Raw genomic sequence first — 26,715 nt, 5'->3', positions numbered from 1 at the left:
ACAGCGACTTTTTTTCTCCGTTTGCATTAGCATTCCAAACACCTACATCTCTGGATGCATTAATACATTTTGTCCTGAAGACAGTAAACAAGAATTTGCTTGGCATAAATAAACCACTTTGCATCTTCATACACACTGTTACTATGCAATGCTAAAAAACAAGGCTTTTTTGTTGTTTGTTCCTTCCATCTACACTTCTGCAGGTGCCACGGGACCAACCAAACACAGACAACAAGAAGGATGAAGGAAACAGAGGGTGGCTCACATGTCGTCATGTGAAGGTAAGCTGTGCCTAAGTATGAATGTGCAGTCTCCCAGGGAGATCTCAGCTGTTTAGCTCCTTCTTGGTTGGTTTTGCTGTTGTACAATACCAAGTTGTGCAGTGGCTGAACAGGTCATCCAAACCCAGGCTCGTAGTTTAGTTCTTAGCTACAGTATGTGGCTAAGGAAGAGAGAGCTTAATCACCAGTTCCTGATCAGACAACACTCAGTGCAGCATGGCAACAAAAGGGACAAGCAAAACAGCTGCAAGCTCCTTTCCAGGAAATCACATGTTCACACAGATCATGTGAACAGTTTCCCTGTGCATTCCGAGGCCATCTTTTCTTTTCTTTTCCATAATGGACACTTCAGGCATCTAATGCTTTGCATTTAAACAGTCCTTTTCCTTCACGTGCGTCATACTTTAAGCAAAAGTGTCTGAGTTTAGTTTTGTATAGTGTACCTTTGCTTCCGCTGTTGTCGCATAGCCTGCTGGTATGCTTTAAATTTACAAAAGAAGAACACAAACCTTGGCTAGGGTTACTGGGAACAAGCTGTGAGCTTGCAACTTGCCGGTTTGGAGGACTCACTCAAATCACAATTTGGCAGTTCGGATGTAGCTGCAAACTGTGATTTGATCAAACTAGAAAGTACAGTGGTACCTTGGTTTCCGAACGCAATCTATTCCGGAAGACCGTTCAACTTCTGAAATGTTCTGCTGTACTCTTTGAGTAGGAGTTGGCTACCAATTTAATTGTGCATTTGCTCTGAAGCATGGTATTGTTGCTTATTGTTATTTATTCAGTAAGCGACTTACAACCCTTCCGAGGCGCGTTTGAAAACGGAAGAATTTACTTCCGGGTTTTCGGTGTTTGAAAACCAAAACGTTCGGCTTCCAGGATACTACTGTATTCTACTAAGAAAAGTGTGTAATTTGGCAGGGAGCAGAGAGAGAGAAGAGAACAGAGTTAATTCCTGATCTTTAAACCATGGATAGCTCAGTTGGTTAGAACAGTGTTCCCCAACCTTGGGTCTCCAGCTGTTTTCAGACTGCAATTCCCATCATCCCTCACCACTGGTCTTGTTAGCAAGGGATGATGGGAGTTGTAGTCCAAAAACAGCTGGAGTCCCAAGGTTGGGGAACACTGGGTTAGAACATGTTGCTGACAATGCCAAGCCTGCGGGTTCAATCCTTATATGGGACAGCTGCATATTCCTGAATCTCTGGAGGTTGGACTAGATGCTCCTCAAGGTACAGTGGTACCTCGGGTTACAGACGCTTCAGGTTACAGACTCCGCTAACCGAGAAACAATACCTCGGGTTAAGAACTTTGCTTCAGGATGAAAACAGAAATCGTGTTCCGGCGGCGCGGTGGCAGCGGGAGGCCCCATTAGCTAAAGTGGTGCTTCAGGTTAAGAACAGTTTCAGGTTAAGAACAGACCTCCAGAACGAATTAAGTTCTTAACGCGAGGTACCACTGTACTTTCCAACTCTATGATTCTAGGATTGAAGAATCAGAGAAGAAGGTTTCTGAATGAAGCCTAAGTAAGCAATTTTGGTTAAACATTGTAAGAAGTGATTTGTTAGATCAAATCAAAATTCTCCTCCTATAGTACTCTTTGCAAGAAACCGAGTGACTAGCAGGTATTAGGTAGTTCACCTGAAATCAAACAGTAGTCCAATGGCGGATTGCTATATACCTTCAGCCAACACCTGGGATAGCACACATCATAAATCACTAACTAGCTCCCTGCATCTAACGAATAATTGTTCAGGAGCAAAAAATCTATTTCCCCTTTAAGAGGCTGCTATTCTGATTATAAAGGAATGGTGGGGAGCCTCCTGCAGTAAGATGGGCAAAATAATTGTGCCCAAACGATAAAACAAACCCCTTTTAAATCACAAATGCTTAATCTTTCTTTGAATTGCTAGAGCAAACTCAGTTTCGTGGACAATGCTGAAGTTATCAGTTCTGCAAAATTACGGCCTCAGGACTCTGATTGAATATGCAGAACTGGCAAAGCTGATGGGGAAGATCCGAAACCAGCGCAACGAGCTGTTTGAAAAGGACTGGAGTAAATTTATACAATTTATGAGAGAACTTGGTAAACATTTGAAAACGTTTGCAAGTTTGAGTTAAAATATTTTGTAACGTTAATTTTTGGAACTGGTTTGCAAATATCAAGGTAAATTTTATAAGTATAGAAAGAAGGTAAATAAGTTGATATAGAAATGCTAAGATGAAAGTGAATATTTATGAAAGCCGGGGGGGGGGGGGGAGTAAAGGCTCAGGATGAGCAAAGTTTCAGGTGATGATAAGTATGGACTGTGATTATGGTAAAAAAATTAAACTTAATAAAAAAATTTCAAAATAAAAATTACGGCCTCAGGACTCTAGAGGAAGAGTTGCTCAACAACAACAAATTCCTAAGACTCTTCCGACAAAATTAGGAGAAAGATTTAGAGTGCACAAGTTAGGGAGTTTGTTGAAATGCATTCTGATTTTGCTTCTCCAAAAAACATTGATCATCTTTATTCGTCTGAATTGTACTGTACTTTGAATAATTCTGGCTACTGAAGATGGTAAGCATCACTGAGCCAGTACTTTGTTTCCTAAGCACATGAACACTGCACAGCAAGACCATATGCTACTACATTGTTTTCATTCTTGTATTTGTCCACCTCTTTCTCAAGCACACTGGGATGGATCTGGACTTCATAATGCTTAGAGTAGACCCACTGAAATAAATGAAACTTAATTTAAACATTTAAAGTCCCACTGAGTTATATGCAACTCAGTTGTACTCAAGAGTAGTGGCCCACCCAAATTAAAGAGCCTAAATTAGTAATGTATATTAATTTCAACAGGTCAACTCTGAATAGAAAAAAAACACTGCCTACATTGGTTCAATAGGTCTATCCTAAGCATGACAAGGTCTGGATCGAACACACACATTCCATTATCAACCATACAGTATACTGGGCTCCTAAAGCAAGTTTTGTAAAAGTCTTATTTGAAAACAACAACAACAACCCAGAATTCTATCTCCCCTAAAATCCTTTTAAGCCCTGCATTTTCAAGCTGTGCCCTATTTATAGAATCACCAGATGTTACACATTTTCCTGATCACTTTCTGGAGGTGATGTAGGACATCTTTATTTTTATATAGGCCAGATGTTTGGTGGCAGGTTGTTTTTTAGCACTGTATTATTTTACCAATAGTTTCATTTTGAAAATATTGTTAGGCACCCTGAGCCTATGGAATAAATAAATGCAAAAAGGAACAGCATTACCATATAGTCCTGGGAACACAGGACTCAATTATTTTACATCTTGAAGCACTTCAAGCTAGTGCTTTACTGCAATCCAGTGTAGAACTATAGCCATGTGTTGGTATTTTAAATTGTTCCAGTTAATTAAAATTTCAAAAATTAAGGACAATAGGAGGACCCGTGTACTCAAATTACCTGTCCAAATCTTTTAAGCGGAATAAAAAGAAAACCACAATTCTCTCTCTTTTTTTTGCGGTAACTGTGCAGCTGCAACACTGCTGAGAAGTGTGTTCTATGCCATTCCAAGATTAAGCATCAGAGGACAAAGAATTACATTGATGTCTTAACCACGTAAGGAACAGAAGTCCATTTATTGAAGAAAAGATGCAAATAAACTACCAGTCTTCTCTTTGCAACCCCTCACGTATGCCCCTCGCACACTTTCCAATTTCTATTGAAACACACAAAAAATGTTTTACCCACCAAGTGACAAAAAAAAGTTCCTGCATTATATACTATATACACGATCTACTAACAGCAAATTCACTTTCCCAGAACAGATTTTTATGGAGCTATAATGGCACAACCACAAACAATTTGGAGGTATGATCAGGTATGGAGACGGGGAGAGAACCCTAAGGTTTCTGGAAGTGCAAATAACCTTGGGGGGGGGGGATTAACAGATTTTGAGACAGGAAGATCCCCAAAAAGCATGGGATACTGACTATTTTGCAGGAGAAGTAAAGAAAACCAGGATGGTGGTAGTGGAATGGAGTATCCTGGGAAATGGCATAGCTGGGTAGCATTCTCAATAAGAGCACTGCATGCCTACAATGTTGCTGTTTGCATGCAGGATCAGGAATAGTTTTTGAGGGCAGGACAAACTTGTAAGCCCCCTCTTACATGCTTATAGTGATCCAGTGCCGTATAAACAGCCTCTGTGGTGCCAGTGTGGTGTAGTGGTTAAGAGCGGTAGTCTCGTAATCTGGGGAACTGGGTTCGCGTCTCCGCTCCTCGACATGCAGCTGCTGGGTGACCTTGGGCTAGTCACACTTCTCTGAAGTCTCTCAGCCTCCCTCACCTCACAGAGTGTTTGTTGTGGGGGAGGAAGAGAAAGGAGAAGGTTAGCTGCTTTGAGACTCCTTTGGGTGTGATAAAGCGGGATATCAAATCCAAACTCTTCTTCTTCTTCTCTTAAGTCATGCAGGAAGCGTTTTTTAATTAATTTTAATTACGAAATTGTTTTTTCTGTGATTTCAAAATTACACCTTACTGGGTTGTAAGTCGCTTACTGAATAAATAACAATAAGCAACAACACCATGCTTCAGAGCAAACACACAATTAAATTGGTAGCCAACTCCTACTCAAAGAGAACAGCCACTGAAATTCAACAGACATGCACCGCTTTAGCTCACCAGCTAAATCTTGCTGACGATTTTGTAACTTTTTGGTTGATCTGCCTGTCAATGTTTGGAATTTGCTTTATTCTGACAGACCAACACAGCTGCAAAGCTCTTATAAATAGACCAATTCATTTTAAAGCTTCATTTTTCTGGCTTTTTTGGGGGGACGGGGGTGTTTATTGCAAAACCATGAATTCTCAAACCAGTCAATTTCTCTTGCATTCTTCATAGATTAAAGATAAAATACAGTAGCTAGGTGGCTTAAGTCTCTCTCTCTCTCTCTCTCTCTCTCTCTCTCTCTCTCTCTCTCTCTGTGTGTGTGTGTGTGTGTAAACTCTACCAACAGTAAGGGCTGCTATACTCTCCCTGGAATCAATGTCCCAGCTTAATAAAGCATTTGTTCCTCTCACCAGCTGTCTGCCCCTCCCTGCCCCCCGTTTCTGCCTAGGCACAAAAAATACTTGGACTGGTGGGTCTTGAGAGAGCATATGCAGAAGCAGACATCTCTGCTTTTCAACTATAACTGCACAAGCACATTATCTGTTCCAGAGAAGGCCCTCGCTCCAGAAAATCCCACAAGGTCTGGCAATAGGTACGGGGAAATTACTTTTCATAAAATATCCTGGAGCATGACCTACAATTTAGCCTACTTTCCCCCATCATCGTAATGCGTAGAGTGTCTTCTTCCTTACAGAAGACAACCATTACCCCAAAGGAGCCTTTTGTTTGTTGGAAGAACACTCTGGTCCACATCCTTGTTTAAAGATAAAGAACCACTAGGAGAGAGAGCAGGAGCTTTGAAGTTGCCTATTACCAGCAAGCACCTGGGCAGCAGTCAGAGCAGGTGCAAAGGTCACCTGGTCATAGTCTTCCCCTTGTCATAGTATCATAGAGTTGGAAGGGACCATGAGGATCATTCTAGTCTAACCCCTGCAATGAAGGGAATATGCAGCTGTCCCTTACAGGGACCACAGCTTGTGCAAGGCAACAAATGCACAGATCACCTCTGTGCTTTAGTGCTTCTTGAACTACCTGATGTGGCAGAGCCGCAATTGGCCTCTAAAGCATCCCGCCAAACCTGAGCTGTGGTGGAGTCACCAGGGATCAGCAGCTGAAGTCTCATGGATGAGCCCTGGTCTGTGGACCACCGCTTTGACTAGCCCTGCCCTAGTACCCTTTGTAACCCACAGGTGTTTCCCAGATAAGTGACATAAGTTTGCTCAAAGTATGGTATGATTGATTTATATTCCGCCATTTAAGACCAACGTCTGCCCAAGTAGACAGCCTTTGAGTAGCCAGTGGAGGTGCAGAAGGGAGATATGAATTGGTGACTCATAAATGCAATACAATACACAGGTGGGAAAGCAGAGGGTGGAAGGGGGGCAGGAGAAACATTGGGAAAGTACCACAAGGAAGAGATATATCCTTCAAACTGGGCGGTTCATCAAAGGTTAAATAGTTCATCTATCTACACACTCTTCAAGTGAACTTTCCGTTGCTCATAGAAGAGTGGAGTGTGTCTTAAGGGCAATCCTATGCATGTTTACTCAGAAGTAAGTCCTACCGACTTAAGCAGTGCTGAGTGTGCATAGGATTGCACTGTACAATTTACTTAAGAAAAATAGGGTGCCTTAGATGTCAGCAATTGAGAAATGCTGCCATAGATATTACTGGTATACACCCCCCTTTCTTCCCCTCCTACACTTAAAACCTATTAGTTTGCTTGGTTTACTTTTCAGTCCTCAGCTGGTTTTCTTAATGACATCAGCCTCCAGCATTCAAGGTCTGAAAGCACAAGTGGATCTTTTCCAATTCCCTTGGCTCCACAGTGAAAAGGGTTTTTGCTGTATTGATCTTTTCTTCATGGCACTTTGCTGAGAAAAAACAACAACAGCCCTCTTAATTAGTGTGATTGTGTTGTATTCTACTTCGTGACCTACTTTTCTAAGACACAAGAACTTCAGTGAGCCTTTTTTCTGTTCTTTAAAAAAATTAAACCCTGAGCTTTAAAAGTTTTTTTTTTAAAAAAATTATTTACACATTATCCTAAGTAATCAAGAGCAAGGGGAAAAGAAAATATGAAAATAGCTCTAGGACTTAAAACGATTCAAGTCAAAATAAACAAGGAAGATTAGCAGCACTAAGAACACAATTATTTGTGAAGCTGGCTTTAGACAGTGTTCCTATAGTGGACGGATATGTGGAAATTACAGTAGCTACATTCATGCAATAACCTATTCACATACACTTATGAATTGAGCCCACATACTTTAATTATCGGGTTTACAAAGCAACTAAAGCTGACAAATATAAAGCTAAAAAAAAAAAAAAAAGGCTTCCTGGATTAGGGCCACCATAGCATCCGGCAGGTCAAGGGTAGAGCAAGGAGAGTCCATGAAATCTTAATGTGATATTAGCGCAAATAGTTTGCAGATATAAGCCCTTTTAAGTATTATGAATTGCACCCTTGAGTTCACAATTTGTTTTTAATGTTTCATTATGTTTTTATATATGTTGAAAGCTGCCCAGAGCGGCTGGGGTATCATTATTATTATTATTATTATTATGCATAAAAAGGGGTGAACTCTCAACCATGTTTCCTTGGAAAAGGTGTGTTAAGAAACCTCCATATACTGAAGCAACAGGAATGTGCAGTGCAAACCTATGGCAAGTGAGTAGCATGCTTAACACCCATAAGGGTAAAGGGACCCCTGACAGTTAAGTCCAGTTGCGAACGACTCTGGGGTTGCGACGCTCATCTCGCTTTACAGGCCGAGAGAGCCGGCGTTTGTCCACAGACAGTTTTTCCGGGTCATGTGGCCAGCATGACTAAGACGCTTCTGGCGCAATGGAACACCGACACCAGAGCAGCGCACGGAAACGCCATTTACCTTCTCGCCAGGCGTGCTTTTGAACTGCTAGGTGGGCAGGAGCTGGGACCGAGCAACAGGAGCTCACCCCATCGCAGGGATTCGAACTGCCGACCTTTTGATTGGCAAGCCTACGGCTCAGTGGTTTAGACCACAGCGCCAACCGCATCCCACTTAACACCTATACTTCAAGGGGTATGATTGCCTTCCTTCATCAACCCATGCAGCTTTATGTTGTGATATTACAGGCTGGCTGAATTTCCCCCTTTCTCTTTACGCTTGACTAGCTGATTACTTCTATGACGATTCCCTGATTGCTCTACTTTGTATTGTATATTTGTGGGTTGTATACTTGCAGAGATTCATGGGTTGAATATTTGTGGGAGTTTTTCTGTTCTTTATTTGTTGATGTAAGCAAATGTGTAGGTGTTTATGCTCCAAGTTTTTATTGTTTCTTGGCTTTTTTTTGTTTGATATGGAAAGGCTTAATAAACTGCTCTTCAAACATGAACAAGTAAATAAACTGCTCTTCAAATGAACAAGTAAATCACACACACACACCCTTTGAGAATGCACTACACCTCAATAACTGTCCTTGGAAAACATATCAATCATATATTGTGCTCAGAGTGCAGTGGGATGTTGGCTGGATCTGCAATTATTCCATTTCAGGTGTACATAACGGTGTCTGGTATAACCATTTCACTTCTTTTCACAACTTCCAAAAGCCTCCCACTTGGGGCACCAATCCTCCATCCTTCCTTTCACTACATTATCATTTGTATCCCTTCTCTCCTACAGGTTCTATCATCACAACAGCTTCAGAAACAGGCAACGTAAACCCACTAAAGAACACACATACACCCTGCTCAAGGGAATCACCACAATCATGTGATCTGTTTTCCTCAGAACTGAGAGCCTGTCAGGTTCATATTAGACTTCAATGCATTTGTTAATGGATCCAGTTAAAAATTAAAGCATCATGTCTCCTTCAAAATAAGGAAACGCAAAGCAGCTGTAACCAAAATGCAAAGCAAATGTCAGGCAGAAAGCAAGCGCTTAACTCTTATTATCTTTTCATTGTTAGCAATAAATGGAATATCATTATAAGTCGCACCAAATTGCAAAGCCTGCTCCAGTCTTCACCATCTCATCTCGTGCCAAGAAAGCACAGCATACAATAATATAATTTACCAATAATGTTACTATGTAAGCACAGCTTTAAAAAATATTCTGCTAACCCATATGTCATACAGTATTTGGGACGATTAGAAACATTTAACCCACATGTACTGGCACAGTTAATATCAACTGCCCTTGATATCCTCAATCTGCCATGCGGCCTTGAGGAATCTCGTGTGTCTTTTATGACAGCTGCAGAGTAAGGGGAGGGCATAAAGATGCAGCTGTCCTCTTTGCCTTTAAACCTAACTGTGTCACCTGTTAATTAGCACGGCGGGTGGCAGACATGCTCTGGGCAAAGGGATCAAGAACTAGATAATCAGATGGATTGATCTCTGAACTGAGCCTCTCATTACTGAGTGCAAAATATACAGGAGAATTGCAGGTGGGCAGAGGAAGGAGAGTGGGAAACAAACAAACAAACAAACAAACAAACAAACAAACAAACCAGGGTTTCCTGCATCCAGATTTATATGCAATGCACACACAGGTATTCTCCACGACCTCTTTTCTGCAGTACACAACTCTTGCTCTACCCAAAAAAAGTCTAATCAGAGGCTTGGTGAGTGGTGCAGGAGATAACATGGGCCCAGATTCCTCTTGCCTAAACAGACACCATTAAGTGTTAGACTTTTTGCCTCAATTTCTCACGCAGATTCATTTTTTAAAAAATAAGGCAATTTCTGGCAAAAGAGTCACAATAAGGGAACCTGGCAATTTGAATTGGGCGAGTATTTCACAGGTGTGACACTACCACTGAAGAGACCCTGTCAGATATTCCACAATGGCACCAACAGCAAGGTGACCAGCATCTCAATTCCTGGGCAGGCTTATATGGGAGCAAGCGGTCCCTAAGATGACCCAGCCCTAAGCTATTTGGGGCTTTATAGGCTAGAACCAACACATCAAAGCCAGCGGAACCAAAATAAGACCCAAGTAATAAGCTCTGACATGCAGCAACTATAGACAAACATCTGGTCGCCATATATTGGACCAACTGAAGCTTTTGGGCTGTGTTCAAACAGTAGCCCCACTCAGACTACATTGCAACAATACATTCTGGAAGTAACCAAAGGATGAGTGACTGAAGCCAAATTTGCCTTCTTAAATAAATGGCACTGCTAGTGTATTTGCTGACGCTAATGATAATAATAAAACTCCTACCAACCACCACCACCACCTGAGCATCCAGGGAATGCAAAATTCCCAAGCAACAAACCCATTCCTTCAAGACAAGTGCAATCCCATCCAGAATAGGTTGAACCACCACATCCGAATTGCCAGTGTTCTTGACTAACAGGGCCTCTGATTTGTCTGAATTAAGTTTCAGCTTCTTAACACCTATCCACCTAATGTGAATTGACTCCAGTTTATTACTTCTACTGTCTCCCCAGGACAAGTCAATGGGAACGAGATAGAGCTGTGTGTCACCTACATGCTGTTGACACCTCAGACCAAACTTCTGGATGACCTCACCTATTGGTTTCATGTAGATATTAAAAAGCATAGGAAACAAGATAGAACCTTGAGGTAAGTTGTGACATCTAATATTTGAGTTGGTCGTTTTCAGCGTAGATCCACTGAAACCAGTGACTTAAAGCAGGCATAGGCAAACTCGGCCCTCCAGATGTTTTGGGACTACAACTCCCATCATCCCTAGCTAACAGGACCAGTGGTCAGGGATGATGGGAACTGTAGTCCCAAAACATCTGGCAGGCTGAGTTTGCCTATGCCTGACTTAAAAGTCTTATTTATTAATGGATCTACTTTGTATATAATTTTGGATATAACCCATACACACACAATGGTTTTACTAGTAACAGTAAATATTTACATTCAATATTTATAATAAATTTAGAATAAATGTTCAATATTTATATTGAAGCCAAACCATATTATAAAATATAAATTAATACACATTCACTATTTATGATGCTCACAATATGACAAGATACTAACAATTGCTTCCATAAAGAACAAGCTTGGAAATGGTGGCTGAACACTGAAGCGACGAAGAGTGAGACAGGACGAACATTTTCATGACACAGTAACAGAAAATGTTAGTAGCTAGGACAGAACAATCCTTATCACATGTGGGGCGAGGGGCAAAGAGCAACTGTGCCTGTATCACAGTATTTTACAAAGTATTTATATTTACTAAGCAAGCACGCTGTCATGCATTTTCCACATCGCAAGCTGACAAGGTATTCAACTCAGTATTTGCACCATTTCCAGTTTGGCTTTTGAAATGGCACTTCTTAGGGACCAATTGTACAAGTCATCCGTCAGTAAGTGCAAAACGAATGCATGATATCACCAGGTATGATAAATATGAGGTTTGATCAAATAGAGATCACTATGGTTTCACTATAATGCTTTCTTCTTCTTCTTCTTCTTCTTCTTCTTCTTCTCTATGATGCTACAGTTAAATTAGAGGGAAAATTCTTTGCAAAAAACAAAAAAAGACTTTGAACACTGGGACCTTTCCAATGAACTAAATGGCAAGCTTGTTGGTTCCAGGACCCTGGCAAGATCTTTGTACAGCCCTAGATGGGCATTAAACCATTTGACGTGGGGGCCTTCTATCTAGCAAAGCCTGCCACAGCCAATCTGCCAATTACATTCTCCTCAGGGAACATGTTTTACAGCTCTAGCCAATTCAGCTTCCATTGAAGTCTGTGGGTTTCGGGGGGTGGGGGTGGGAAGTACTGGTAGTCCTGCTCCTCTCTGAGAGTCTCAGCCTCAAAACGATATTTGAAACACGTACATAAAGGAGAATTTACCGATAGGTGATTGCAGTACAGCAATGTGAAGTAGCATGAGGGAGATGCAACTGTTGCAGGGTAAAGCCAGCATGCCCTGAGGTAAATGCCAAAACCACAACTTCCAGACAAGTCTAACATTTGGCATCTGGCATATTAAACTAAGCCTTGATCATGGGGTATCATATAATGTAGATATTAAGACACAGTGACTCATCTGTAGTTACTCTTATTGGTCTGGGAACGCAATATAGAAAAAAAATATATAGCTGGTGAGCAAACATTATTTATATTCCAAGTGCCTACTTGAACGTGGGTGTGCTGGGCAGCTATTGAAACAGTGTTATGAAAAATGTGAACCACAAGAAGTCTGAAATCGAGAACGAAACTATCTGATGGTTAAAAGGAACAAAACGACGACACTGTGACATTTTATTTTTGTATAGTGAAGCTACTGCTGTTTTACTGAGTAATTCCAACAGAGCAGACACAGAGAGTGACTGTCATTCTGTTAGTGGGGGCCCTCATTTTTAGAACAGTGCAACAAGTGAATCCAATGCATGCGATAGACACTGCACAATCCCCCCGTGCAGCTGCTCCCAACTGCACAACATCAACTCTCAAACTTCTTGAGATGGAACTGCATTGGGTCTCACTGGTTCATGGAAGACGGAAGTGTTTTTCACAAATATACTGACATGGGGACCTGTTTTCTCATTACAGAGGGGGTTAGTGTGATATTTGATCTCCAAATGAGGCCCCTCTTCATGTGTAGTCAGTCACCCTCAGTGGTTAAGAAAAGTGCCACTGGAGATAAGACCTTTTGGTTATCAAACTCCATTTATGGAATGCCTTCTTCAAACATGTAAGAGCGACACTTCAAGTTATCGATATACAGGCACCAAGTTAAAGCCACCCAGTTTACAAGTTTTCTAATTACTGGTTCATGGTCTGCAGTTCCTTTCCATTTTTAGTATCTTACTGCTTCTGTTGCTAATCTATGGCTTTTATTATGTCAGTTAATTGTTTTTATTATGTTACCTGTTTTATTGCGTTTTGTCTGCTGATTATGTTTTTCTGTATCATCATCATCTGGTTATATTTATTGTTTTAGAATGATTGTTTAATCTTTTTTTAATAGGTCAAAAGGAAGCATGTATGATTAAAATAAATAAATATTACTTGTCCAACAACTTTTAGAAGTGAACTTGACTTGAAGTAGCTTTTTAAGAAAATGGAGTGTTCTTAAGGTGACTAAACATCCAAATAATAATAATTTGGAAAACAGGTCAATATACATAATTTTCATCTAAAGAGCATATCACCAGGGTTAAAAATACAATCAATAAATAAGCATTCCCTGCTACACAATGACTTGGAAAACGAAGTCCTGTGTACACAAGTCTATAGTGTTGTTTAAAGGATAAAGATCCCAAAATGGCACCTGTTTGGGATCCTACAACATGACTCTACACCCACTGAAGTGATTCTGAGCTTACTGATTTAGTAGTGCTACAGAGTTCAGGTACTCTGCCTTGAGGGCCATGCATATTCGTTATTATAAATGTCGTGCTAGCTTGTTATTCAAGAAAATCATTTGCCATGTGACTCAGTACTGGATCAGTACTGAAAGTAGCATACAGTAAACTAGCAAAATAGCAGAAAGTTTTATGAACCTGGATAGCTTTCAGAAGGTTTTTTTGTGTGTGTTAATGTTTAATAACCTACTTTGAACTGAGGAGAACACAAATGCAAATTATCTCTCTGTGACATGGTAAACAGCAATCTTTCATATGTCACATATTATAAATTTCTCTAGGCATCTTCTGATCAAAGCAACTTAGAATATTATCCCTCCCCACCACACCCCATTTATTGTACCAGAACATGGTATTTATCATATTATACAAATCAATCTGTTTTTTAACAAGGTATTTAACTGAAGAAAAAGAAAGTGTAAGCTAATTTAGGCTTCAGTTGAATTACCTTGTTAACACAGGAAAATCCCACTTAATGTTATGGTCTAAAGGCAGATTTGACAACAAATATCGAAATCTGGTTGATGCAGAGGTGAACCAGGAACCATAACTTCACTTGAACTGTGATATTTCCTAGGCACCATGAAAAACATGTTTCCTATTTATTTTCTGGAGTACAATAATCTTTATTGTCATTGTCCCATACAGAACACCGAATTTGAAAAATCTACATAAAACATTCAAAACCAAACAAGCCTGCTATCCCAGCTATCCCAACCTGGTTAGCCCCCTAAAAACTCTGATACCCCATTTTTAAATACAATATACTCCCATAGAGGCTCCTTACACTGCGTTTAAAACCAAAATCGCATTTGGGTAGAAACTGTTTCTCAGGCGGCTAGTCCTAGTCTTTATAACCCTGTACCTTCTTCCAGAAGGCAGAAGCTGAGAGAGATAATTTCTGGGGTGCATAATATCCTGTGCTATCTCTGCAGCTTTCTTATGGCACCTGGAAGCATAGATTTGATCCAAGGTGGGAAGAGTGCACCCAATTAGTCTTGTATCGTATTGTAAGAAGGTTACTATGACAATTATTTAACACCAACCATGATGCAGGCGATGCAAGAGAAGAACATTTATTGGTGGAATATTTGTGATTATCCCAGTAATATAACTATTCAGCTCCACTAGTCTTGCCCCTTAAAAACAATTATGGTGACTTCTCAGAAGTCACCTCAGAAATGGCAACTGTTATAATCTAGCATTTGTAAAACAGATAAGGAATCAAAATGCTATGTTTCATTTATTATGGAATAGATGTAGAAATTACTTTGTTTCCAATAGATATCCAGTTCTTTAATTGTTTGAATTACCTGGTCGTGAGACCTCTGAGCTGTTGAAAACTGCTTCTTGCAGGCTGCTGAGAAGAGGTTGGGGGTTTGAGTTACCATGGAGATCTCTACATTCGACAATGGAGAAATCTAGAATGAGAGGATGCCATGGTTAATGAGATCAAGTTTGTACAGAAAGATAAGACCATGCATGTTCCCTGCTCCAGTTTATTACCCATCACCAACATCATGTTATTGCCTAACTAAGTGATAACCTAGTACATTCCTATGTTCTGCCTAACTAAGGGATAACCTAGTACATTCATATGTTCTGCTAAAAAGAAGCATCATGGCTACTGGTATGGAAACACTTGAACACAGAGAAGTTGTGAGACATGCCAGATCACTCTGGTTCCTTTCTTATGTTACATTAGGTGTGTAGAAGCTGTTGGAGAACAGCTGAGCTCCACATCACCTGGGTAAAGCTGAGAAGTATGGCATACTCCTTCTGAGTCCTCACTGGGATACCTCCCTACTATACCAGCGTTACTTCTCCAGGAAACTAGGACAATACTAGAGTCGACAAAACTACAGTGTTGGTACCTCTGATGTAGCCCAGGACTTCTTTATTACCCTAGTATGTGCAGAAAAAGTGCGGCAGGTGCTCCATAGCTCGTATCCAAGAGGAAACTGCCACAGCTCAATATTGCAGCACTGTTTTCTATCCAAAAAGTCCCTACATTAAATCCCCAGGTTTTCCAATTGAGAGAAACAAACGTAGCAAATTTAGGAATAATCTGTACCCAAGTCCTGCTGGGAGTGGAAAGTTCTGGAATTGATGGATTGGTGATCTGACTCAGTATAAGACCAGGTGTGGTCTGAGAACAAATAATGCAGCCATTTGCTGAAGCTAAGCAGGTGGGGGGGTCTAATCAGTGTCTGGATGGGAGACCACACCAAACCCCATGTATACTGCCTTGAGTTCCATGATGGAAGAAAGATGGGCTACGAATGTAGTCATAACTCTCCATTGGTTTTTCCACACTCATCTTAAAATTTAGACTGGAAGAGCAACAAAAAAGGACCAATAAAAAGAAGCTAAAAGGATGCCTGCAACCAACCCAACTTCTTCAAACTATTTTCTTACTGTATTTTATGAAATTAAACTGATCACTGAATAATAGTTTCAATGCCACCATTATGAAATGTTTTTATTTTAATGGAAGGGTTTGCTGAAAGTGTCTTAAAGTCACATGTGCAGAAACCTTGCAGTACAATCCTATGCCTGTCTGCAGGAAAGTTGAGTCCCACTGAATTTAAAGGGGCTCAGTTCCAAGTGTGCACTGAGGCATAAAAAATAAGCTCACATCTCAGAGTAAATAGTATGAATAAGTCAAGTCTCTATTACTTTTTTATTTTTAGAGCATGTTATCTTAAGTTATTAAAAACAACAAAAATAGAAATAAATATAATTGTTGGATGCAGCTGGGGTATCTGCCAAGTATTGTGTGGCTGCATGTTTAATTGTCTGAAAAAAGCTCACAACTAATGGAAAATTATCATAAATTATTGTTATCTTCTATCATTGTAATATTTCAACAGCTTATTATTTTATTTAAATTGCTTTAAAAATAAATAATCACTCCACATTAGACTATGCATGTGCATTATTACAGTAACATGTGGTAGAGTATCCCTGGTACGCATTTGTGAGGCTGAGGAAGTTGAAAAAGAAACAAAAAGCCAGAGAACCAGGAAATTACCTATAGCAATTGGCTATTTCTTTCTACCCCTTTTATATCTACACCTTCCTTTTTAAATATTCCTTTCCCGCTTCCCCTTGACTTTCCATTTCTCCTCTTTTAACAGCAAGTCAGTGTTTTGTATACAGTTGAGCACGTGCGGAAATCATTGGAGTGTTTTTGGTTTATTCCCCCCCTTGAAGACTTTCCACACTTCTGCAAACCTCGGTGTTTCCCAGCAATCTGCTGAGACCTCCCTTTTTGTCCATGTTGGTCCCATAAGTGTGAGCATTCTCAGAGGGAACAGCAAAGCAACAACTCCTTCTACATAAGTAGAACATCATTAACCTTTTATATTTCCTTCCATTGCCAACTGAAAAAAAAACATAATTGCCGTTCTGGAAACACTTCAAATGTACAGTACTAGATAATACAACAAATCATGAAGATGTCTTGTGATCATACAAACCTAGGAGCTGAATCATGGCACACAGAAGTAGTTATTAGGGAATAAGGTAGCAATCAGATGGGCGGATAGAGAGCATTTTCTGCAGGCTGCCCATCCCTGAAAGGGAAGGGCCCTCAGAACATTAACCACCAGCACAGGTGATTTAATGCTAACTGGGGCATTTTCAGTTTAGTGGGAGGGAAACACACACACACACACACACACACACACACACACACACACTCTGTATCTCTCTCCAACCTGTATGGGGATGCAGATTTCAGTTCCTAAAAACAGGGAGAGGTGTGCCAATTTGCAAAATTCATAAAACGAATGTTTTGTATTCTTTCAAAATGATGAACAGCTTTAATATTCACAAACGTTCCCCAAAGGATAACCTCCAATTCTTCCATGAATATCACAGTCCGTAGCAAACGGCGTTTTCATCCATAAACATGCCGTGAAGCTGAAAAAAAATGAGGCCACGATGTTTTCCAAATGAAGAAATAGAACGAAAGATGTTTTGAGGCCAGAAGACAGGCACACAAAGAGATCTGTGAGCAAAGCATTACACAGCTGCATTGTGATTTTCCATGCAAGAACACATGGCATTGGGATGGCCGCTTCCAATAACCATCTACAAATTCATTACCAACCAGGATAAAATCTGCATGGTATCTGTACCAGTTTCCATTCACACTGCATGTTCCTGCTAAATTTAGCAGGCTAAATATTACCTCATAAAGAAATGTATTGGTGACTTCGACACCTTCGCTCCAGCAGCAGCCTATCCCATCCTGCCTGGGTAACTTCAACACCAGCCGGAGGCCAGAAACCAATGTGTGCTACCCTACCATCTGACGCGCCTTCTTTTTCTCCAGTTACTTTACCAGATATGAAATCACCTGTTCCCTTGATCTTGTTCCCACTTTTTTTTTTAAAAAAAATATCTATTGGCCCATCGATTCTCCCTTCTGTACTGCACACTCTTTCTTCCAGTTCTTTCCCTTTAAGTCAGTGCTCTTTAAAAAAAATTTAATATTACCACCTCTCTTCTTTTTAGGGGGAAGGGGCAGCTATTGACCTTTTTATTCTTTTTCCATGTCTAGGCCACTTGCAGTCTGTTTTCCCCCACCACTCCTGTTTTAATTCAAATGAGAATCCTTTGTTATTTTCAATTATATTCTTGTAGCTAAATCATAGGGTGTTTTATCTGTGCTTCTTAGAAGATGACTCGGCCTTTGGCACAGCCTTTATACTTATGCTCTTTATACTTAATGCCTTTTTTTAGCTTTTCAGTTATTGTTTTATCATTGAAGTGATTTCATTTTTGAATCTTACGTCAATACGAATTACTTACGGAGCAGCAACAAGCCCCCTTTCCCTTGTGTTCTTCTTATGGCCCCCGTTATCTGTTTATCATTGCCACCTTTATGGAGATGCTACAATTCTACTTTTTTTTATATTTCTCCTTCTCTTACCTTCACCTCTGCTTCTTTCTCTGCTGTGTGGGTGAAGGGCCATTTTCTCGAAGTTAGCACACAAAGCTTCTGTTTACATTCCTGCTTTTCAGTCTTTTCCCAACATCACTTTTTCTTTTTCCGTTTCTGATAATGTTGCTGTTTGCAACAGGTCCCTGTGGGAAGCCTACAGGAAAGACCTGAGCGCATCAGCACACTCTCCTCCTGTGCTTTCCAGCAGCTGGTATTCAGAAGCTTAAGGTCTCCAACTATATGTAGACTAAATGTAGTCATCATGGTTAACATCCTCCATTAAAGGGACGCAGGTGGGTTTGCCAATCAAAAGGTCAGAGCTACGAATCCCCACAACAAGGTGAGCTCCCATTGCTCTGTTCCAGTTCCTGCCAACCTAGCAGTTTGAAAGCACACCAGTGCAAGTAGATAAATAGGTACCACTGAGGCCAGAAGATAAATGGCATTTCCGTGCACTCTGGTCTCTGTTACAGTGTTCCGTCGGGCCAGAAGAAGTTTAGTCATGCTAGCCACACAACCTGAAAAGCTGTCTGTGGACAAACGCCGGCTTTCTCGGCCTGAAGCAAGATGAGCGCCGCAACCCCAGTCACCTTTCACTGGACTTAACCGTCCAGGGGTCTTTTACCTTTATTTTTTTATCCTCCATTAATCTATCCAACCCTCTTTTACAGTCATCTTAGTTGGTGAGCATCAATACATATTGTGGCAGCACATTCCACAGTTGAACTATGCATTGTGTGAAATCTGTTCTTTTGCTTGCCCTGAAGCTTCCAACATTAAACATCACTTGAAAGCCCCAAGTTCTAGAGAAGGAGAAAAGTTTCTCTCTATCCACTTTCCCTGCCACCATGCAGATTCCTATATTTATCTATCAAGTCCTGCCTTGCTCACCATTTTTCTAAACTAAAAAAAAAAAAAGCCCCCAAACCATTCCTCGCAGAGAAGCTCCAACCCCTCAATAATTTTGATGGACCTTTACAGACCATTTCTGAGTTCTACAACAGACATTTTGAGGCGTGGAGACCAGAATTGTACACAGTACTCACCCAGATTTGTATAATAACAATACTATTGGCACTTCCCTTGTAACGATTCCTAGAACAGAATTTGCTTTTTTTCCACAGCAGCAACACAATGGATGAACATCATCTTCAAGTAGACACACTACAACCCTCATACCTAGTCAGTCACTGCCAGTTCAGACCCCATGAGTGTTTACTGTGGATTTTTCTTGCCTCAACATACCACACTTTACGCTTGCCCTGGACAATTTGCTATTATCAGCAAACCCACTGTCATCTGGGCACCAGGTAGTACAGGCTCCCACAGTAAAAAGCCTAGTTTTGAAGCCAGTGGCCTTGCTGCCATAGGCCCAAGCCAGCAGTATATATAGGTAGCAATGTTTGGAGGAAAATGCCAAGTGGGCAAACCAACGTAGGCATCACCACTGGGACACATGGACCACAAGCATGCAGAGAGTTGACATCAGACCTGGAGCAGAGGAAGCCTCTGTTTTACGGAGAGATGGCTTGGGCCCAAGATTTGCTCACCCTTGCTTTTTAGAGAGCCATACAGATCAGAATAAAATAATGTACCATATTTTTCATTCTAGAAGACGCACCAGACCACAAGACGCACCTAGTTTTTGGAGGAGGAAAACAAGGAAAAAAATATTCTGAATCTCAGAAGCCAGAAAAGCAAGAGGGATCACTGCGCAGTGAAAGCAGCAATCCCTCTTGCTGTTCTGGCTTCTGGGATAGCTGCGCAGCCTGCATTTGCTCCATAAGACGCACACACATTTCCCCTTACTTTTTAGGAGGGAAAAAGTGAGTCTTATAGGGCAAAAAATACGGTATATATTTACAGCTACAAATGCAACCTAGTTTGTTTCTTGATACTCAGCTCACAGTTGGGAAAATATGTAGAGAATTCACACAGACCGTGCACATGCAATATTGAAGGGGGGAAATTAACGTGCTCATGAATATTACATAAATGCGCCATTCTCTGCCCTTTCTTATTCTAGTCTTCTTTTCTTCCTCAATGGATGCAGACAATATCCACAGTAATTATAGAAACTCGATCCCATCTGCTAACCAAGCTGGCAGAAGTCTGGTGACCGATTGATTTCCATGAACTTAAGTGCACCTATTTCTGCAGAGGACTACACTGTAAGTAAGAAAGAAAAAGTCTATAAAACTAAGAGATGGTGTGTACCAAGCAATCCACAGGCATTTTTGGTAGCTCTGCAGCTGTATATAGATAGAAAGAGGATCACATTTTTAATATTTATTCATTCTTTTTTATAGCTAATATTTTTTCTCTCTCTAAAGGACATAAAGCAGTTTGCCACAGGAACACCCTCCCATCAGATATCAAGGAGAAGGAACTATATAACTTTTAGAAGACATCTGAAGGGAGCCCTGTATAGAGAAGCTTTATTATGTTTTTATATTTGTTGGAAGCGGCTGGGGCAACCACGTCAGATGGGGGTGGGTGGGTTTACAAATAGTAAAATTATTATTCCTAGTAAAGTAACTTCCATACCCCGCAATGAATCAATAAAGAAAATATTCTATTAAACATGCACAATAGAAATGCAATAAAGGAAAAGGCTGTAGCTCAGTTGCACCACATCTGCTTTGCATGCATAAGGTCCCAGATTCTATCTGCAGCATCACCAGGGCTGGGAATGTCTCTTGCCTGAAGCCCTGGGCAGCCTCTTTCAGTCAGTGCTTAGCTAGATGGACCAATGACCTGACTTGGTATAAGGCAGCTCCCAGTGTGTCACCCTATATGTCAGTCAAACAATCTGAAAGCAAATCAGTACAAATAATGGGAAGGTTTTGCTCCAGTTTCAGATACACAGGACGTTTGAGGGGAGGGGGTTATAGTGTGTCTTGAGAGATTGAGATTATGAGTTCTAGAGCATCAGGGGCATTGCAGAAGTTCTTATGGGAACAGCACATAGCTTAGCTTTAGTGAATCCCCCAAAATATGGTACCCCACTAGCAGAAGTAGCCACAACAGGAAAGCTAGGAAAGCAGGGAAGCCATAATAAATGGTACATAGAAAGCTGACTTTCTCATAAAGGAAGTAAAGAATTAGTCATGTAGACCAGGCATAGGCAAACGCTGCCCTTCAGATGTTTTGGGACTACAATTCCCATCATCCCTAGCTAACAAGACCAGTGGTAAGGGATGATGGGAGCTGTAGTCCCAAAACATCTGGAGGGCTGAGTTTGCCTATGCCTGATGTAGACAGTAAAAGCAAAGAGGGAAGAGCACAGAAATAAATAAATAAGGAAGGAAGGAAGGAAGGAAGGAAGGAAGGAAGGAAGGAAGGGCTGCAAATGATAGAATATTTGTTTTGCATGCAGTGGCCCCTGGTTTGATCCCTGGCATGTCCAGCTAAGGCTAGGGATATCCCTTGTCTGAAGCCCTGGAGAAAAACTGCCCATCATATAGATAATACTGATCTAGTGTAAGGCAGTTTCCTATATCCCTATGGAATGCAAGAAAAACAATTTCTCATAGATGACCCTTCCTCTGACTATCTGCCCATGGCCTGTTTTCTTGGAAGGATAAATCACTAGGTTGACTGGACAACTGAGGCAACAGCAAGTTCACAACCATATTGTGTGGAAATAAGTCAAATGTAATAGGAACACCTACTACGTGGTATGTTTCCCTGTTGTTGACCCTCTTACTGTCATGAGTGCCTGGCATATGCCCAATACAGTGGTACCTCAGGTTAAGTACTTAATTTGTTCCGGAGGTCAGTAGTTAACCTGAAACTGTTCTAACTGTGCTTTCCAGAACTAACTGTGCTTTCCAGAAACAGTAGCAGTAATTTTTGTTCCGATGGGCTTTCCCAGCTGTATAAATGGGTCTTTACCACAAGTACAGTGGTACCTCGGGTACTTAATTCGTTCCGGAGGTCCGTACATAACCTGAAACTGTTCTTAACCCGAAGCACCACTTTAGCTAATGGAGCCTCCTGCTGCTGCCACGCCGTCGGAGCACAATTTCTGTTCTCATCCTGAAGCCAAGTTCTTAACCTGAAGCACTATTTCTGGGTTAGCGGAGTCTGTAACCTGAAGCGTATGTAACCTGAAACGTATGTAACCTGAGGTACCACTATATACAGCATCTTTTTAGAAACACCAATCAGTCAATCGCGTTTCGAGAACGCATTAAAAATAACTTGTATCCATACCAGGATAGGCAAGATTAAGCAAGCCATTGGGGGATGGGGCGAGGAAACATACCCCTAAGATTAAACTGGCATGGCTTTCTGAGAGAGCCAGCAAGATGCAATGCCCACACAATGAGGATAGGGGTAAATAAAGTGAATTGCATCCGAAAGCAAACACTGACATCTGATATCTAGTGTAATATGCTCTCTGCGGCTACCACTGACAGCTGCATCTAGAAACAGCTGTTAACTTCTGAGTGGTTTTAAAGGGCAGCCCCACAAGGAGCACACCAGAGTTAGTGAAACTCTGAAGTCATAAGGCTCAGATAATGGCTGCGAGGTCAGGCACTTAGGAGACAATTGCAATCAAGCGATCAGACACAGATACCTTAAGAAAGGCACTTTGTGCTCTTGGTGCCACCTGGGATCCCCGGAATGCATAGCACTCTCCTGATCTAAATTCTGATTTGGAAAGATCAAATCACATTATTATCTGGATGCATGATAGCGTAAAAAGATCTGTAAAGATACCACACCAAGTAAAAGCATAGTTGTCCCTCGAATGCAGGCATGGCATACAAATCATACACGCCAATACTTGCTGAATCAGGAAAATGGATCAGAAGCTAAATTAAAATGTCTTCTTGGCTATTTATTGCTGCTCTCCATTTCATGTCAGCTTCCTAGAATCCATCCAGCACAAGCCTGAAAGGATAATGAGTTTCTGAACACAAACTCTAATGGGGCACGTTGCATCAAAGCTTTCAGCAATTGCCTGGATGCTGCTTCCCAGCAGTACTAAACAACTTAAATATAATTAGCTGGAAGCCCTATGGGCTACATTTCCCCGCTGGAATACCTCTTACACTAATCCATTTATCAGGCTGACAGATGACTGAATCATTGGTAACAGGGACCCTATTCCATTAATACTGCTGTAGTCAAAATGCCAGCTTGCCATTATTATTATTATTATTTTTAAAAACAACTGCATCATTGAGAGCAGGTAAACAGAAAGGAAAAGGAATATACACACTCACTCACACCCCTATCTTTTCTCATTGATAGCATAGCTTGTCAGGAACAGAACAATTCTGGATATTCAAACCAGAAAACAATTGCTTGCTTAATATATACTAATGTATGGCTGCCATACGTCTGGAAAATACCCCAGACATATCCAGGATTTGTCCGCTGATAATAGCATCTGGGCGGAATTGTCAAAAATCAGTTAAAATGTCTGGGGAAATCCATGTGTATGGCAGTCCAAAATGTAATTTCAGCTCAGCAACTCTGCCCAAAATGAAATCTCAACAACTTCGCCCAAAAAATGCTCAACAAATTTTGTTTCAGGATTTTCACTTTTTGAAATATGGTAACCATAACTAATGATTTACACAAAACAAATAAGCAACCAAACGAATCCATTTTATGTGTATAGTGCGGAAAATAAATCCTGTGTGTTTAATACCATGGTTGACAACAAGACCATGTGGATGCAGGACTTTTTATGTGCAGAAAAATGGACCACTAGGCATAGTGAGTATACTTCTTTTGCTGGAACCATTACATGTAGGTCAGAAAGCCATCTTGCACTTGGCAGCATGTAACTGTTAACATAATGAAGTATTGTTCACCATGGATATGTCTGCTAGGTCTGTGGCAAACTCTACAAAGGAATCAAGTGGCAGACGGAGAGGTGGAGTTATGTAACACCTATTATCAGACAACAGTGTATATTTGGCCTTGATAGCAGTGAGTTGGGCGGGGGGAATGGAATGCATTTTACACTAAAAGCTTTATTACTTATCACTAACTTTGTCCTAGCCACAAGCCCAATGAAAGGAAGTGCTATTGCTCAGTTTCAGTGCTGTTACGGTAGCTTTTCCGATTGTACATCAATGAAAAATATCACCTGAATTAAAGGAGAACCTCTGGCTGGGCCGGCCTCTTAGGAGATTCTAATTTCAGGCACACATAAACCATGATGATGTTATGGCCAGTTCATACAGGGTTTTTCTCTTAACTGGTTATTCCATTTATTGCACATGATCCTGTGGAGAGCACTATGAAGTGATCCATCAACACGTGAATTCACACAGTAATGGAAATGTCTACTGATATATCCATGTGCTTCAGTTCAAGCAGCACTTTTCCTTTTCTGATGCCATACCTAGGAACTGTTGGGATGGGTGGCATGATGGGGAAATTGCCTTACGTGAACAGGCCCCAAGTTAATTCAAAGAGCAGATGGACCAGAAAACTTGGTTTCAAACAGATTTAAGACAACGAACAGAACTGAACCTGAACGACAGGCAGTATGTTTCCTATGGAATATAAACCAGAGTGGCAGCAAAATAAGACCTACATAGGTGTACCACACTGTATTAATAGAAACAGAGACTGAAAGAGTATTTCCTTTGTGGTTTAACCCTGAGTTCAATTCATGTTCAATATAGCATAGTTAAAAATAACGACACAGATGGGTTCCATGGATATGGCTCAATTCCTTTTTCCAACAGGTTAGAAAGAATTTTCATATAACTCATGTCACGTGCTGGCTGGGTGCCTTCGTCTTTGAGGGTAGGAATAGAAAAATGTGGGGAAAGAGAACTTTATCCCACACAAGAAAGTGCAATAGGGCATGATAGGTTAGATAAAACTATTCACAGGGGGTGGGGGTCCACTTATCCATAATGTGTGTGTGCTTACAGAAAGTCATTTTCTTCACAGACAGGGGTACACAAATGTTAGCTCAGCTTGCCAGTCAGCCAACTGTTGTGTGGCGTGGCCACAGTTCCCTTCCCCCATTATCTTCTGAAAGAGTGAATCATCTGTTATTTCTGCAAGGTATGGAAAAGGTCAGAAACTGGAGGAGTCTCGCCCAATGTTCAGAAAGGACTCTGCTGTTTCTTACTTGCCCAAAAATTACAATGGAAATTAGGCCTCCAGGTCATGGATTTGTGTGGTGCTGGGTGTCCTGTTTTCCAGAAGCCTGGGGGCACTCTCTTCTGAAAAGTGTATACAGTGGTACCTTGGGTTACATACGCTTCAGGTTACAGACGCTTCAGGTTACAGACTCTGCTAACCCAGAAATAGTACTTCGGGTTAAGAACTTTGCTTCAGGATGAGAACAGAAATCGTGCTCCAGCGGTGCGGCAGCAGCGGGAGGCCCCATTGGCTAAAGTGGTGCTTCAGGTTAAGAACAGTTTCAGGTTAAGTACGGACCTCCAGAACGAATTAAGTACGTAACCAGAGGTACCACTGTATGTTGATTCCTGTCCACATATTAAGTGACCGCAGTCCAAAGCCCCATTATATATTTTGACCTTTCTGTCATAGCTTATAAAAACGGCACAAGCTGAAAAGTATGGCTGCGGTTTATTAAAACCTCCACCAGCAAGCGAATTCAATACAGAATAAATTAGCAAACTTTTTGCCACGACAAACTAATTGTAAAACAGAACCTAGGAATAGCAACATCCACATGGGGGTCTATCAGCCTGTAACAAGCCACATTAATAACATGACATTTGGCAAAGAAGTTGCAGCTGCTTTTATCATGTGGTAAGCCACTATGGAAAACAAGCATTCCAAAAGTGTGCCAGTTATAAGACCTGACTCGTGTGTTACTTTTGCAATGCTCTGGTAATATCTGCAAATGGTGTTGCTAGCTCAGCAATGCCATGGGAAGGAATCCTGTCGTCTGCCTGACCCATGTGATTCCTTCTCTGCAAATGCTACCAATGCAACATGGGACCAAACAATGTGGGAGCAGGTGCCACAACACATGGGGAGAGCATGCAGTATCTAAGCGGCCCCACAGGGCACTGCGCCATCTTCGTCGTGAACAGGGAAAGACCATGTTGACTTCAAAAAATGTGGTGAAACAAACGCATTCTAAAAATTTCACATGGTGAAAGCCCCTACCTGCTAAGAGGTGAGTTGATCCTCAAGTTCAGAATGCAAAGAAAGGGAAATGTAAATAGTAAGCTGCTAACCAAATTCTGATTTAGTTTTCCCCACCGCCCCATTTTATTTTTCCAACCAATACTGCAGTGCAATAAATGTTTTAAAAATGGTTTTAACAACTGCTGAGCCTGTATGCTAAACTTTGAAAAACGCTAAATTTTGTAAAGAACTGGAGAAATGATATTTTCATATCATCACATAGCAGCTGACATACCAGGTTTGATTCACAAGGGGTTCGGATTTCTCAGCAAAACTCCATAGTGGATTAAGCAAACGGATTCCTTTTAGCATTGTTTTATTC

General features: G+C 41.0%; 1 protein-coding gene across 3 annotated transcripts in view; it reads right to left on the bottom strand.

The window, feature by feature from the left end:
* TBL1X (transducin beta like 1 X-linked) overlaps positions 1-26,715 on the bottom strand; it is a 132,695-nt gene that overhangs the window by 38,656 nt on the left and 67,324 nt on the right. For all 3 annotated transcript variants that reach the window (XM_083734453.1, XM_083734452.1, XM_083734451.1), the window contains exon 3: positions 14,605-14,712. The gene's annotated coding sequence lies outside the window, so the exon portion shown is untranslated. The remainder of the gene's footprint in view (positions 1-14,604; positions 14,713-26,715) is intronic.

The sequence above is a fragment of the Podarcis gaigeae genome (genome assembly GCF_964106915.1).
Source record: "Podarcis gaigeae genome assembly, chromosome: 4".
Classification (NCBI taxonomy): domain Eukaryota; kingdom Metazoa; phylum Chordata; class Lepidosauria; order Squamata; family Lacertidae; genus Podarcis; species Podarcis gaigeae.
The sequence above is the reverse complement of the archived record's forward strand: the minus strand, read 5'-3'. Positions and strand labels throughout refer to the sequence as shown.